This window comes from Falco punctatus, assembly GCF_963210335.1.
Source record: "Falco punctatus genome assembly, chromosome: 2".
NCBI classification, from domain to species: domain Eukaryota; kingdom Metazoa; phylum Chordata; class Aves; order Falconiformes; family Falconidae; genus Falco; species Falco punctatus.
Genome location: NC_137581.1, coordinates 5,713,198 through 5,727,820, shown reverse-complemented (window position 1 = coordinate 5,727,820; position 14,623 = coordinate 5,713,198). Strand labels below are relative to the sequence as shown.

General features: G+C 42.6%; 1 protein-coding gene across 1 annotated transcript in view; it reads left to right on the top strand.

Moving 5' to 3' along the window:
- Positions 1–14,623, top strand: part of TENM4 (teneurin transmembrane protein 4) — a 762,970-nt gene that overhangs the window by 119,980 nt on the left and 628,367 nt on the right. The window lies entirely within an intron of this gene.

Genomic DNA, 14,623 nt, shown 5'->3' with positions numbered 1-14,623 from the left:
TTCATGTAGTACCATAGGTGCAGAGTGCTTAGAAGTTTTTATCTTCATTATTTTGATTTTACATATATAAATAATTATAATAAACATATTATGCATACATACATATATATATAATTTTCACCCTTTTGTGGCTTGTTGACTAGAATCAAAGAAGTTAATATGCCTATGTTCTTTTCTGAGGTGTTCAGCAGTTTTGTCCCCTTGTCCTTGAGGAAAGTTAGCTAACTGATATTTATATATTTCTGTAAGGTAAAGGAGGACTGTTAACTCCCAGTATTCCCTTCCAGTGCCAGGTGTCTCAAAACATAATGCCATATAATACAGCCCAGATTTACCCTACCTACCTTTGCCAGTCCCTGTTTGCTCTTCCCACCACCAACCCCAGGCCCATCATATCCCTGTTACAGTTTCCTGCTTTACTTCTTTCCAGTTCAGCTTGTTCTGCATTTCAGCCTTACAGGTTAGGCGGTGGCTGGGGTCAAGTTCAGCATAGTTCCTGACCCCAGTCTGGAGCAATTAAGAATAATCTTTACAACGGCAAGTCTGGCTTCACACTGTGGACCTGGTTTGAAAATATTTAGCCAATTTACCCCCACGTTGTGTGGAAAATCTAGTCAGTGCTAGGAGCTGTGAAAGGAAAGGACATGTTTAGCAGAGGTGAATTTTTTTGAGCAGGACATGGTTTGTTATAAACTAGAAAGATACGTGGAGAGTAGCAGCACTGGAGCTGAATACCTGTTGGAAGGTGCTGAATGCCTTAGGTTACTGCTCTTGACTTCAGTTAATACAGGTTTGAGCTTTGATTGTCTTTAGCTACCACGGACATGCATGAGAAGTGAATGTGCTCAGCGTCTTGCAGGCACTTGCCACAGAGAATCCATTTCCAAATGCTGTATGTTATTTTCTCAAAATGATTTTACAGTGTGTTTAAACACCTCTATTAAATTATTTTCTTCCCAAGAAAGTACTTACTGCTCATTCAGTGCTGAAATTGATTGCCAAACCATTTGTGTTTTGTTTTCTCTCATTTCATTTTCTTAGTAGCTTAACCTACAAAGGAAGAAAAACTGGGCAATCACAGAAAAAAGTAAGGTTAAAACAAGGACCAAATCCTGCTTTTCCTTGTAAGGGCAAGAAAAGTTACATGGAATTTACGTGAAGCAGAATGTATCTATGGAAAACTGTACCATGCAAATCCTACTTCCAGCTTGTTCATGTATCTACAAGCTGCAGAGCTGCCCAAAGCAAGAGAATGGCTCCAAAACTCGTGAGAGCAAGTGGTCCACATGGCACCCTCCCCTGCCCAGCAGCTGTCCTGTGTCTGCACCTCTTGCTGTAGACTGCAAACTGTTCAGCTAGAAAGTCTGTACTTTCTTATAGCTTATATATACTTATATATAAGCTTTTTTATCTTATATCTATCTATCTTATATAATAAGCTTATAATGCAAATATACTCAAAAAACTTTAAAGTTCAATTGGATTTCAGTCTATCTTCCTGTTGCAAAAAGTTGGAGTGAAAGAGTCTTAAGAAAACCTGGGTGGTCACCCTGAAGAGTGTTAGAAAAGTGCGCCAGCTCTAGCACTGGCAAGGAGACATGTAGAACTTCATGTTGTACGTTTGCTTTGCTCCTCAGAGATAAATTTACCCTTGCCTGGTTTCTGGTCCTCTAGAACACCAACAGCAAAGAAACCCAGCCACTGGAGAGCTAGACATTGTTACTGGGGACTGCTGAAGCCTAGTTTGGTCTTGGCAGCGATCATGAGCTATGTCTGCGCCTGGAATAAGCTCTGCCAGGACGTTTCATCGCAGTTGTGCTTCTGCCCCTGGGGTCTCCCGCAGCACAGAGCCCATCCAGCATATACTTCTGCTGAAATACGTTTGACCTCTTGTCAGACATCAGTCAGACAGAGCTGGTCAAGTGATAGCAGCCCTGCACCTGCAGTCATGCAGGGTTGCAGCAGGAAGGATGCTGAGATGGACTTGTGCAGGGGGTACCAGCAAGACAAGTCTCTTATATCCATCCCTTCGATAAGCTAGTGGGGGTAAGAAGGGCTAGGAAAGCTCAAATCTCGTCATGGCCTTCCCTTTTCAGTGTCTCCATTTAACTGCCCCCACACACTACTACTGTCTGTCTTGTCTAATATAGAGTGTAAATTCTTCAGGGCAGGGGCTGTCTCTCACTGTGTGTTTGCATGGTGAGTCCCTGATCCTGATTGGCAGCTCCAAGTACACTACAAATCTATTTTAATATAACCCCAAATTGAAAATTCTGTATCTCTGAGCCTTAGGGGATGTGGGACTGTATTCAGGAAAGCTGAAGCTCTGAAAAAATACTGAAAGGTCATTGCAGACAATGTACTGAATATGAACTGTGAATGTGGAGTTAATGGCTAAGAGGCAAGGCTAATTCTGCTCTCGTCAAATGTGGGCAAGTTGAACAGGACCATGGAGGCATTGCTAACCATGTATTGGGATACTGAGGGAAGCTGGGGCTGGCGTGTCTCCATTTCTCATATCTCTCCTTCCAAAAAGTTACTGAGAAAACAGAAAGGATTTCAGAAAGAAATAAAAGATTATTTAAAACCTGGAAATCCCACCAAACCTCAGTCACTTAAACAAGGCATCCAACTGAAGGTCATGGTTGCCCTGGAACAGTTAAATAGATACTGGAGAGAGAGAGATGCCTTCAGGGAATATTCGTATTTGAAGTTAAAATGCCTTCTGGAGGAGCCTCCACTGATTACAGAGGGATGCTCAGGCAAGCAGGCACAGGTAGTTGCCTGAGTTTGGTACCATCAATCTTCCCACCCCAAGAAAGAGTAATTTTGACACTGAGTGTATTTAGCTTGTTGGAAAGAAGGTTAAGGGGAGACTTGCTGACACTGTGTAAGAACCTACACAGAAAGCCAGTTTTCAATAGGCTAGGGCTCTTTCATCTCTCAGACAAAAGTATAACAAGATCCAGTGACTGGAAGTCAATGCCAGACAGATTCAAACTAAAGATAAGGTGCAAATTTTATCAGCAAGAGTAATGAACCTTGGGAACAATTTACAATGGAGGTGTTAGATTTTCCATGACTTGAAGGCTCTAAATCAAGATGGGATGTCTCTCTAAAAGACATGTTGTAGCTTTGCCATTTGTTCTGAAGCTACAAGAATCACTAGATGATATGTAGAAAGTTACATTAGGTGGTCGTAAATGCACTGTCTAGTGACAAAATGCACTAATCCAAATAATGATAGTAAATATTCCATCACAATAAATTGATTTTGTATATACTGTGCCAGCTCAGTGTTACTCAATTAAAATTGCCTGCACTCTTACTGCCTGATGCAAGTGGACAAAGTACATGGCTTCCCCAGCATCCCAACAACAGGCATCTATTCATCCCTCCTACAGACTGCTTACAGCCTAATCCATCATTTCCCAAACTCACTGTTTCTCAGTGTAAAGGCTGTAATATTGCTCATTCATATATAGATAGATAGATAGATGCACACACATACAAGCATGCATACATCAAGGGTGCCTTCTGGAGTTTGTGAAGAACTACATTTAGGCCTCTGAGAATGGTTTTCAGAACTGAGGTCCCTCTGATCTGAAGGACTTGCCTGTTTTCCAGAGACGCTGTAATCCTCCTGGTCTGCACTCTCCCCTCTTGACAGAGTGTATGAGGGCAAACAGCTCAGAGAGCTGAGTTAGAGAAACACTAAAGGTGAGCAACACAGTTCCCTGGGCTTTTTATAGTTGATATAGTTAAAGGACAAGCATGATCACAGGAATTACCTGCAATTCTCTCCTACAGCTGGAAGACCAATAACTGCAGATGATTTTTGTTGCCCAGTGTCATGGTTTAACCCCTGCCAGCAACTCAGCCCCACGCAGCCACTTGCTCACTCTCCCCACAGTGGGATGGAGGAGAGAACTGGAAAGGTAAATGTGAGAAAACTCATGGATTGCGATGAAGACAGTTTAATAAGTAAAGCAAAAGCCATGTGCACAAGTGAAGTAGACCAAGGGATTCACCCACCGCTTCCCACGGGCAGGCAGGGGCTCAGCCATCCCCAGGGCAGCCGGGCTCCGTCACGCGCAGCGGGGACTTGGGAAGACAAACGCCGTCACTCCCCGCGTCCCCCCCTTCCTCCTTCTTCCCCCAGCTCTATATGCTGAGCATGACGCCATATGGTATGGAACATCCCTTGGGTCAGGGGGGTCAGCTGTGCTGGCCGTGTCCCCTCCCCGCTCCTTGTGCCCCCCCAGCCCCTCGCTGCTGGGGTGGGGTGAGGGGCAGCAAAGCCCTTGGCTCGGTGTGAGCACCCCTTGGTGGTGATGAAAACAGCCCTGTGCTATCAACACTGTTTCCAGCACAAATCCAAAACAGAGCCTCATAGCAGCTACTACGAAGAAAATTAATACTACCCCAGACAAAACCAGCACACCCAGGTGGCTGCAGATGAACTTGAAATGTCCACTGGAGTTGAGACAAGGCAGCGTTTGCTCTAGGGGGTACCTGATCTGGGTGGATGGCATGGTGTGCTGCTCAGCACTGAAGCCGTCAAAGTACATTTGTCTGTGATATGGGGGATTAAACTTTGTTTTGCTATGCATGCAGGACAGCTATCAATCATACATGCCTGAAAGGTGTGCAAGGTATTCAGATAGGAGGAAGCCACAGCCAGCTATGAAATGAGAACAGGATTTCAAGTGCCAGGATACTCTGAATATTCATTACTGCGGTTTTGGGTTTGGTTTTGTTTTTTAAGAAAACGGTGAATCTGAGGAAAATTGAGCAAATAATTGCTGTCTGTGACAGCTGCAATTAATGTGCTAATAAGGTAAGGTTTCTGGAGCCCTTCTTTTCCAGTAACTTAAGAAATTTCAGATACTTACCCCCACTACCGCATGTTGTCAGTGATCATTCTGTAGGAAAAGCAGTTATTTAGGGAGCGGGAATACTCTGAAAATGAAAACTAAACCACAAAGAAAAGTTTCCTGGCAGTGTCTATTATTATTCCAGAAGGACATTATGGAGGACAGGAAGGAAGTTCTTGTGGCTAACTCACTAACCTGGAGACCAGGAGATGTGGGCTTCATCACAGCTTCTTAAATATATCCTCTGAACTTGGTGAAGCAAGTCAACCTCTTATTGCCCTCAGTTCATGTGGAGAGCACTTGTTTTCCCCTACCCTGTTGTGACATCTCCGTATTGTCAGATCTGTGGTGCTGCCCATTGTTGCGCTGAGGCTGTAGAGTACCCAGCCTCAGAAAGTCCCCATCTTAGATGTTGCACATCGTGTTTATGAAAAACTATAGGAAAGGGTGTTACAATCAATGTAAATGAAATCTTAAACTCTACAACTAGCAGAAAACGTGCTGGGGTTTACACTCCTGGAGGGCAAGGAGCTTCTCTCCATGGAGAGTGTGAAAACAATTAGCAGTCACCATAATTTTCATTCCTACATCACAAGAGTACTTTACGGATGCTGGTAAGTACCATTAACCCCATTTTACAGATGGGTGGGAAACAGCATCATGGAGCAGCAAAGTGAGTTGCTCAAGGCCATATAGTAAGTCAGCAGAAGCTCTGCAAATAGAAATCAGGTCTCCTGATGACAAGCCTTATTCCTGGGCCCACACAGCTTCCACACAGGAGACGTGACCTAATTCCAACATCTGTGAAAGCAGCATCCTCCTTTGCAACAAGCCTAAGCAGGTACATGGAATGGATGAATGAGCCTGCTTCTCCAGTGCTCACCATTCTTGTGCAATAATTGCTCTGCAGACATTTTTGTGAGCTTGATAAATGTTTTATTTACATGGAAATGTCTCAGCTAACACCCACAGTAAACACAAGGCGGTAGTCAAAACGTTACTACATCTATTATCACAGAGAGTGGGCTGAAAGATATGCCTGCGTCTGCTGTGAGCAGGCCTTATTTTATTAGCACTGTGGTACTTCACTATTTGTATGGGAGATGAGCCATCCACTTCCACATGATGGTGACTATGATTTAAGGGCTCCCACCCCCTGAGGCTGCTTATTTCTCTACTGTACGTTTGGAACCATTTTTAAATGATGTTTGCAATTAGGGCTCTAAGAAGGATGCTTATCGGTAGGGATGGTGCATAGTAAATCCAGTGTCTGGGCTTGGCAGTGGTTTGGGAGGTGCTGCAAGTACCTGGCATGCAGGTCCCTCATGCAGGCTTTGCTCTGCCAGAGGCACAGTGTGACCATTACAATGGTGGGCAGGGAGCCGAGAGGCTGTTTCTAGTCCTGGCTTTGTTACCAGGTCTGCATGAGTCATGTAAGGCTGGATCCACCCTGCTTAACTTCAGGTGTTTCACTGAGCAGCCTGATTTTAGAGTCTCAGGGCTCTTCTGTAGCTGATGGAACCATAAGATCTCAGCTTCCCATTGGAGCTGTCTGTCTATATTGACCAACAAAAAAAAAAAGCGTTTACGGTCATCGTTGGCCTATTCCTTACAACTAATTAATTTTGTGCAATTCCAGTCTTTAACACTTTGGGTTTTGACTGCATGGTGCAAGACTGCTAGGTCTCTCTCATTAAATGTGAGGTTCGTGAGCCTTAAAGTTTCAGAAATTGAATACTCACAAACTGAGGTCACCGGGACTTTTTTTCTTTGGGATTTCCTCTGTGTTTTCTTATGTACAATGGGTATAATGACGTTCCAGCTCCTTCAGTGGAGACCTGCAGCACAGAGGAACTGAAGCCTGTAATACTGATATATTTGTTCTAACGTAGATTTTATAGCCAGATTCATATTAACAGCATTTCTGTAGGATAACAGTGGGTCCAGTAGTAGCTTATTTAATAATGAGCAATACCACATGCTCCAGAACACCAAGGGACACTTCAGGGGTTTAGGATTAAAGGCATAGTGCTTTCTCACATTGGAGAATACTGGCACAAAAAAACATGGATGCACAGAAAGCTGCTGCCAAAATACAAGTCCATGATGGATGGAAAGTGCTATGGAAATACTAAGTAAAATATTATCATTTGTTATTACAGCTGCAGTGTAATGTGGCCATTTCTTTATAGCTGAATGTGTCATCTTTTTTCTTCTTTTGCCTCACTGCAACTTTCAGGAAACTATAGCTGCTCTGCTGGCTGTGTATCTGTGTGCCTGAGTATGTACATGCGTAAGTACAGGTACTGATTTGTATGAAAGAAAGCAAGGGAAATTTAATGTAGGAAATATAGGGAGAGGCTGCTTTGTCAGAAGTCTGAAGCCCTTTGGAATTTGGCTATTCAAGACAATTTATAAACAAATTCTCCAAGAGAAAAAAACCCAACCTATTGCCAAATAAAGCAATACCTACTGTTGTGATAGCCTGGAGTAGGGATAAAGTGTGGGGATGGTCTAACATGATTTGGAAAAAAAATCTCTATTAATGAGGAATCATCTATATGACTCATTCCTAGTGTGTCTGATTTTTATTTATGGATAATTTTTTTTTTCCCACAGACTAATAACTATCCATCTCACTCATTCTTGTTTTAGCATTATTAACACACCCAGTTGCTGTGCTGTTATTTCACAGAAAATATCTTCCTTTGCAAAATTCAAGTGCTTAAGAATATTTTAATATTTTAATAGTGCAATATTTGAGTACTATTCTTTACCTCAATGCCGACACGTATGACTCCAGTATTTTGCTTACCAGTTATAAATGAGGGTGGTATGGATGAACTCAAATTTATCAGAAACAGGAGAGAGTAAACATAAAGGAACAAAGGGGATATGAAAAGAAAACCACTGGGTCAATCTTCTGAACATTTTAAATGGTTATACACTAATGTAAGATGTAAGGGGAATAAGCCAGAGGAACTGGGAATCTTAACACATAATTAGAATTATGTCTTAATTGGCTTAGCAGAGGTTTTCTAGGCTAAGTCGTATGACTGGAATATTGATGTAAAAGGTATGGCTTGTTCAGAGAGGACGGCAGAAAAGAAAGAAGATGTGGTTTATAGATCAAGGACATATTGGCTCTGAGGGCTAGAATTCAGTGTGAGATAGACTTGCTGAAACCGTCTTGCTGAAATAGAAAGGAAGCCAGCGGAGTGGTGGGATGGGCTGGTGGTGACTGTCAAAGCAGGCAAGTGAGATGAATGACTTGAGCAACTACTAGAATATTTCAAACCCCAGGTGCTGTTGTCAGTGGGGGACATCGACATCATACATCAGCCAGGACAGAAACGCAGCAAGAATATCAAATTCCTGTGTTGCTCTGGAAGCTGCCTTTTATGCCCCAAAATTGGGATGGTTGATGTGAGAAAAAGCTCTTGTAGGTTCTCTTATGACCAATAGATATGAATTGGTTGAGAATAAGACACCAAGAAGAAGGTAAATACCCTAATTCCTGGGAAAATAAGAGAGAGAGAACCAGAAAGTAAAAAGCAAAGAGGATTTAAGAAAGGAGACATCAATAAATTCAGTTAATTGGTAGAAAGGATCTCATGGGAAGCAAACCTAGGGGGAAAGAGTTCCAAAAAACTCACTGAGACAACTCTGGGGTTCAAATTATCCTGTGGAAGGTGTAGGAAGGTTAATAGGAACTTGTTTGATGCATGATCATCTCTGTTCCTTGAAATTTAGGAAAAAAATGCAGAGAAAGTGGAAGGCAGGTCAAATCAGTGGGAAATAATATAAGCACAAGCACATAAGGACGAAGAAAGGACAAAATGTTATGCAAAAGATTTGCAGCAATATAAAATCATATTGGGAAGGTGCATTAGTAATAATAAGAAGAGGAAGGAAAGAGCATGAAGAAATAACCCAGCAAAACATGTTTATTTTTATCTTGAATCAGTTAATTTGTTCACCATGCGGTCCTGCAAACTGTCGTACTGGCACAAATGAGCGGTAATGCAAGGGAGAGGGGGATGGCAAAGGGAGAGGAGGAGGAGAGGCTGGGAGCTGCCTAAAGCAGTTCTGTCACTGAAAGAAATGTTAAGTGCAGGACCATTACTCAATGGGCAAAGAAAGTAAATAACCGATGATGGGGCTGAGGCATTTAATGCCTTTTTGCTTTAGTCTTCCCAAGAAAGATTAACTGTGATTGGATGACTAACAAAATTAATACCAGGGGTGAAAAGAGTTAACAAACAGTTAAACAAGGAAGGGAAGGTAAGAAACTTTTTGGACCACTTAGATGTTTTCAAATTAGCAGAGTCTGATGTAGTTACTCATAGAATATTGAAGAAATCAGCAGAGGGGTTCTGTTAAGACTGATCTTTGATAATTCTGGGACCAATATAAATTCCCAGTGTAAACCTTCTTTGACCTTGGTAACGCTGTTGAAAGGCTCAGACACATCATTCTTTTAACAAAGTTAGGCTTAGATGAAAATACAATAGGAATGGATGTGCTAGAAGAGTTTTTTGTTAGTGAAAAGAGGTTCCACCTGAGGACTGGTGGTGGTCAGGTCTTGGTCTAATTCTGCTCGATATTTCACTGATGACTGGTAGGATGAAATAAACCCCATTTCCTAGTACTGCAAATTACACGAAGCAAGGAGAGCTCTCAAACATGTAGAGGTTTGTAGAATTCAAACCAATCTTCTTAGATAGTCTGAAATAACAAAGGTGAGTGTGAAAAGCCCACAGGGGAGCCATCGCCTCCACTGTTACAGGGAACGGTTCTGCCTGTCTGTGTCTGAGGATCATAGCAAGTTTGAGCCTAAACTTGCAACAATACACTGCAGTGAAAAAATATCATGTCCTGATGTGTAACCAGACAGATGTGCACATCAGGTACATGAACTACTCCTGATGAACACCTTAGCATAGGTAACATGGCCGGTTTGGCACACTACAGATTTGTATGAGCAGCACAAAAGTCCAGTGAAAGGAAAGGAAAATGATCAGACATCACAAAAATGTGTCCGTGGAAGGAAGTTTGAAGAAGTGGGATTTCTTTAGCCAAGAGAAGCAAGGGCTGAGGGACAGTTTTACAATTTATTTATGAAAATGTTGCCACAAAGAAGGTGTGAATATGTACTGTACACGATCACCAATGACCACACAAGAAAACAAATATGCAGATGAAAAGTTCTAGTTTAATAAAACTTCCTAAAGCTATGTGTATATAAACAGTGGGAAATTTTTCTAAAAAGGTACAGTGTGCTTCTAAGGACAGGCTAAGAAAGCATCTGTGTGAAATGACATAGGCATGGCTCAGACAGGGGGTGGATTAGATGGCATCTCAAGGCCCCTTCCACTTCAGTGCTCTATCACATCAGAAATGATATCATCTGAGTTTAGAAAAACTTTTCAACCCACCTCATGGAGTGCAAAAGAATTATGAAGGGTTACATCCCACCAGACAGTGGGATCAAGTGCACCTTCAGCAAGTTTGCAGATGACATCAAGCTGCATGGTGCAGTTGACACACCTGAGGGATGGGATGACATCCAGAGGCACCTGAACAAGCTTGAGAATGTGAACCTGATGAGGCTCAACAAGGCCAAGTGCAAGGTCCTGCACATGAGTTGGGGCAACCCACAAGATCAGTACAGGCTGGGGGATGAAGGGACGGAGAGCAGCCCTGCAGAGGAGGACTTGGTGGTGGATGAAAAGCTGGACATGAGCCAGCAATGTGTGCTCACAGCCTGAAAAGCCAACTATGCCCTGGGCTGCATCAAAAGCAGCATGGCCAGCAGGTGGAGGGAGGGGATTGTGCCCCTCTGCTCCACTCTGATGAGACCCCAACCTGCAGTGCTGCGTCCACCTCTGGGGCTCCCAACATAAGAAGGACATGGACCTGCTGGTCTAGAGGAGGCCATGAAGATGATCAGAGGGGTGAAACACTTCTCCTATGGAGATAGGCTGAGAAAGTTGGGGTCATTCAACCTGGAGAAGCAAAGGCTCTGGAGAGACTTTATTGCAACCTTTAGTACTTAAAGGGGGCCTATAAGAAAGATGGGAACAAACTCTTCATTAGGATCTGTAGCTTTAGGACAAGGGGTAATGATTTTAGATTAAAAGAGCCTAGATTTAGACTAGATAGAAGGCAGAAATTTTGTACAATGAGGGTGGTGAAACACTGGCACAGGTTGCTCAGAGAGGTGGTCAATGTCCCATTCCTGGAAGCAAACATTCCCTATTACATTGTATTTTTCACTTGTTTCTCTCCAAGCCCTTTACAAAAAAGACAAGTATTACTGGGTATGGGTAAACTGAGAAACAGTACCCTGCCAAACAACTAAAACTGGATTAAAGTCTGGACCAAAATGCAAGTTCCTTAAATCTTCAGGTACTTGAATCCACCACTGCTTCTGCCAGGATAAAATATATCTCAGAATAATTGCTTGTTGGATTTATCTCAGGGTGGAAAGGTTCATCTAATACACCCTGAGTCTGCAAAACTGACTAGGTTGTGGAATGAGTTTTCGGTACATGCTACTTTCAGGAGGATCCCTGAATAATGTCTAAACCATCCTTCATGAGATACTTGGCAATCATGGTCCTAAACTTGACAAGAAGCCAGAAAATCTCATAAATGCCGGGTTTTTGGGGTTTTTTGCTTGTTTGTTTGTTTGTTTGTTTGTTTTAACAGTATGGCGTACTCTGCTGATTTGAGCCAAATGACTTGATCTGTTGTTTGATTATAAAGTCTGCCTATGTCTCTAGGTACCAAGATAGGATGGGTTTTCTGGGCTGATGGGAGGGAGTGATTGTAAATGTGAATACCTTTGCAGTGCACAACAGCAAAGCTGGATTGAAATCCAGAATCATTTGAGCTAGGCAGTAAGGGACTCTCCTGGCAAATGCATTATGGCATGGACTCCTTTTTGTCAGAAAGCACATATGCAACCGTTCACAGCATGTTAACAGGCAGGCATCTACAGTGCTACCTGTCACAAGAGCAACGGTGTGAATTCCACCTTCTTCGAGCCAACCTGGCTTGCCACCACCTATGCAAATGGCTTTGCTGCAAGGGCATTGCCTCTCTAGGTCCATACACAACCCATCTGTCCAGTCTGAAAAAGCCAAGACTTTTTCAAGGAAAATATTTATACCTGCAAGAATAACCACCGAGGATCTTGCTACGGTCAATGGAAAAGGATAAACTGCTGAAAGTCAGGGGAGACTCATTTAAAGGCAACTACAGCTGGGAAGGTCTGAGTATTTCCTCATGTGTATACCTGCCGTATCTTTGCAAATTTGTGTGTGCACATGTGATAGCTCTCATCATGAGGAAAGGAGGAGGAGCAAGCAGGACATATTCATGAAGATACCTATCTTCAACAGAAGACTGGGGACAGAAAATCCTGGCAAACTGCAAAACAATCCATCCTCAGGGCATTTCTAGTATTTTTAGCCCTATTTTACCAAAACACTTCCACAACGCAAAAAAAAAAGTCTTGAGTCTGAGCTAATCTGCATGTATGTGAGACAAGTATGACCCTCTACATGATAATGCTACTGGCCCTGTTGAAAGCTCTGTTTCTAACATAGCTGTTGCAGAAGCAGAGTAACACACTGGTCCTGTGAGTGAGACTGCTGCAAAACCCAGAAGTTGGCAGCTTTCACAACATACTGTAAGACTTTTGCTTTTTCTGAAGTTTTGGCCTATGATTGATTGGTTTAATTTTGCTTAGCAAAGTTCAATTTATGCTTTACAGGCACCATTAGTATTTGAGTGTCTGCTTCTGTGGTGATGGATGCCATGTAGAGTTGGGTGGGTTTGGAAATGGTTTTCCTGTCCCCACAAAACTCTTCAGCATTTAAAATAAATTTTGTACCAAAGCTCTCTTGGAAGAAGAGGAGGGAAAGAGCATGTACATGTCATGCCATTAGTAATGATTTTATTTTCAGAAAAAATGCTTTGGGTATCAAGATCCTCCTGGGTCTCCCTGAGGCCAGTCTTTCTGCCCCACCCTCTGGTGCCCAGGCTCTTTATTTGAATAAATACGTGTTTATTGGAGCAAGGACTTCAGTGTGCAGGTTTCTCACGTCCCAAATTAGTTTTTAACCACAGGACTAAAGAGCTTGTCTCTTTTCTGGCAGAATGAATATTTCATTATTTATACAGCTGCAAGAGGACTTTGCTGGTCATCAAGCAGCTAGGGCTTTTGGGGTGAGTTACTTTCTGCTTCACAACTACGTAGCTGCAGCCAGAAAGCTTTTTTTCTGACAAAAGTTTCAGCTGAAGCTGGTGTATTTTTTGTGGCTGGTGCCAATTTTGACAAATTAATATTTTCACATGAAGGACAGAAAAGGAGATTTCATCAAAAAATGCAGGCCAGCAGTTGTGTTAAGCAGCAGATCTCATGCAAATCCGTGACGACCATGGTTTTTATTGTCAAAGTGTTATAATGTGGATTATCTGGAAGTACAAAGAACACACACACAGATCTGGATAGCCAAATCTAGCTGCCCTGAGGCACTTGAGAATTGCTGGTCTAGAAAAACCTGAAGTGGATTGGATGTGGCAGGCTCCTGGTTCAGCCTCAGCCAGCTCTGTGAGCTAATTCCTGTTTACAGAGGTGTAGGATGCTTGCTCTTTAATTGAGAAAAGTAGTTAGGAGATTATCACATCTCATAAATGGCTACAATCCTCAAGTGGCAAGATGGTCGGGTGAAAATATGTTTTATTTTTAGTACATTGTTGCTGTGCTCCAGTAATAAAATGCAAAGTGCAGGAAGGCAGCAATTTCAAGGGGAGCTTTTAGAAAGGAGAACTAAGGGCTGCTGTTCACACCATTCCTGACTTCTTGTTCCTGTCCAAACCAATGTGATCTGAAATATGGGGGGGGGAGGGGGGGTTGCTTGTTATTTATCTATTTATTTGCTTGTCATTGGATTCTCATAGCTTTTATTTTGCATGAAATGATTGACTTAGTGCAGTTGACTGCAAAGTTTTGACTGCAGAGTCTTTGCATTGCATTAGCACTTAGAGGTGTCAGTTGAGATCAGGGCCGTATGCACATACATGGCCATATGCACATACATGGCCATAGTGACAGGTAAGGCTTGTCTGATGATCTAATGATTTGTTTCAGCCCAAAATTTGAGGGTGTGTTTAGATGCTACTATTTAAGATGAGGAAACTGCTAGCCCAAGGTCACATGGAAATTCACTATGATAGACAGAAACTGAATCCAGGTTCCTTTAACTAACTTATGAGATTACTATTTTTTCCATCTGTGATTCATCAATGAGCAGCAAAGGAATTAGATAGAAAAAGAGATTAAATAACTCCTTTCCTTTCCCCTTTCCTTTCCCCTTTCCTTTCCCCTTTCTTTTCCCCTTTCCTTTCCCCTTTCCTTTCCCCTTTCCTTTCCCCTTTCCTTTCCTTTCCTTTCCTTTCCTTTCCTTTCCTTTCCTTTCCTTTCCTTTCCTTTCCTTTCCTTTCCTTTCCTTTCCTTTCCTTTCCTTTCCTTTCCTTTCCTTTCCTTTCCTGCCCTCTCCTTTCCTGCCCTGCCCTTTCCCTTTCCCTTTCCCTTTCCCTTTCCCTTTCCCTTTCCCTTTCCTTTCCTGCCCTCTCCTTTCCTGCCCTCTCCTTTCCTGCCCTGTCCTGCCCTTTCCCTTTCCCTTTCCCTTTCCCTTTCCCTTTCCCTTTCCCTTTCCCTTTCCCTTTCCCTT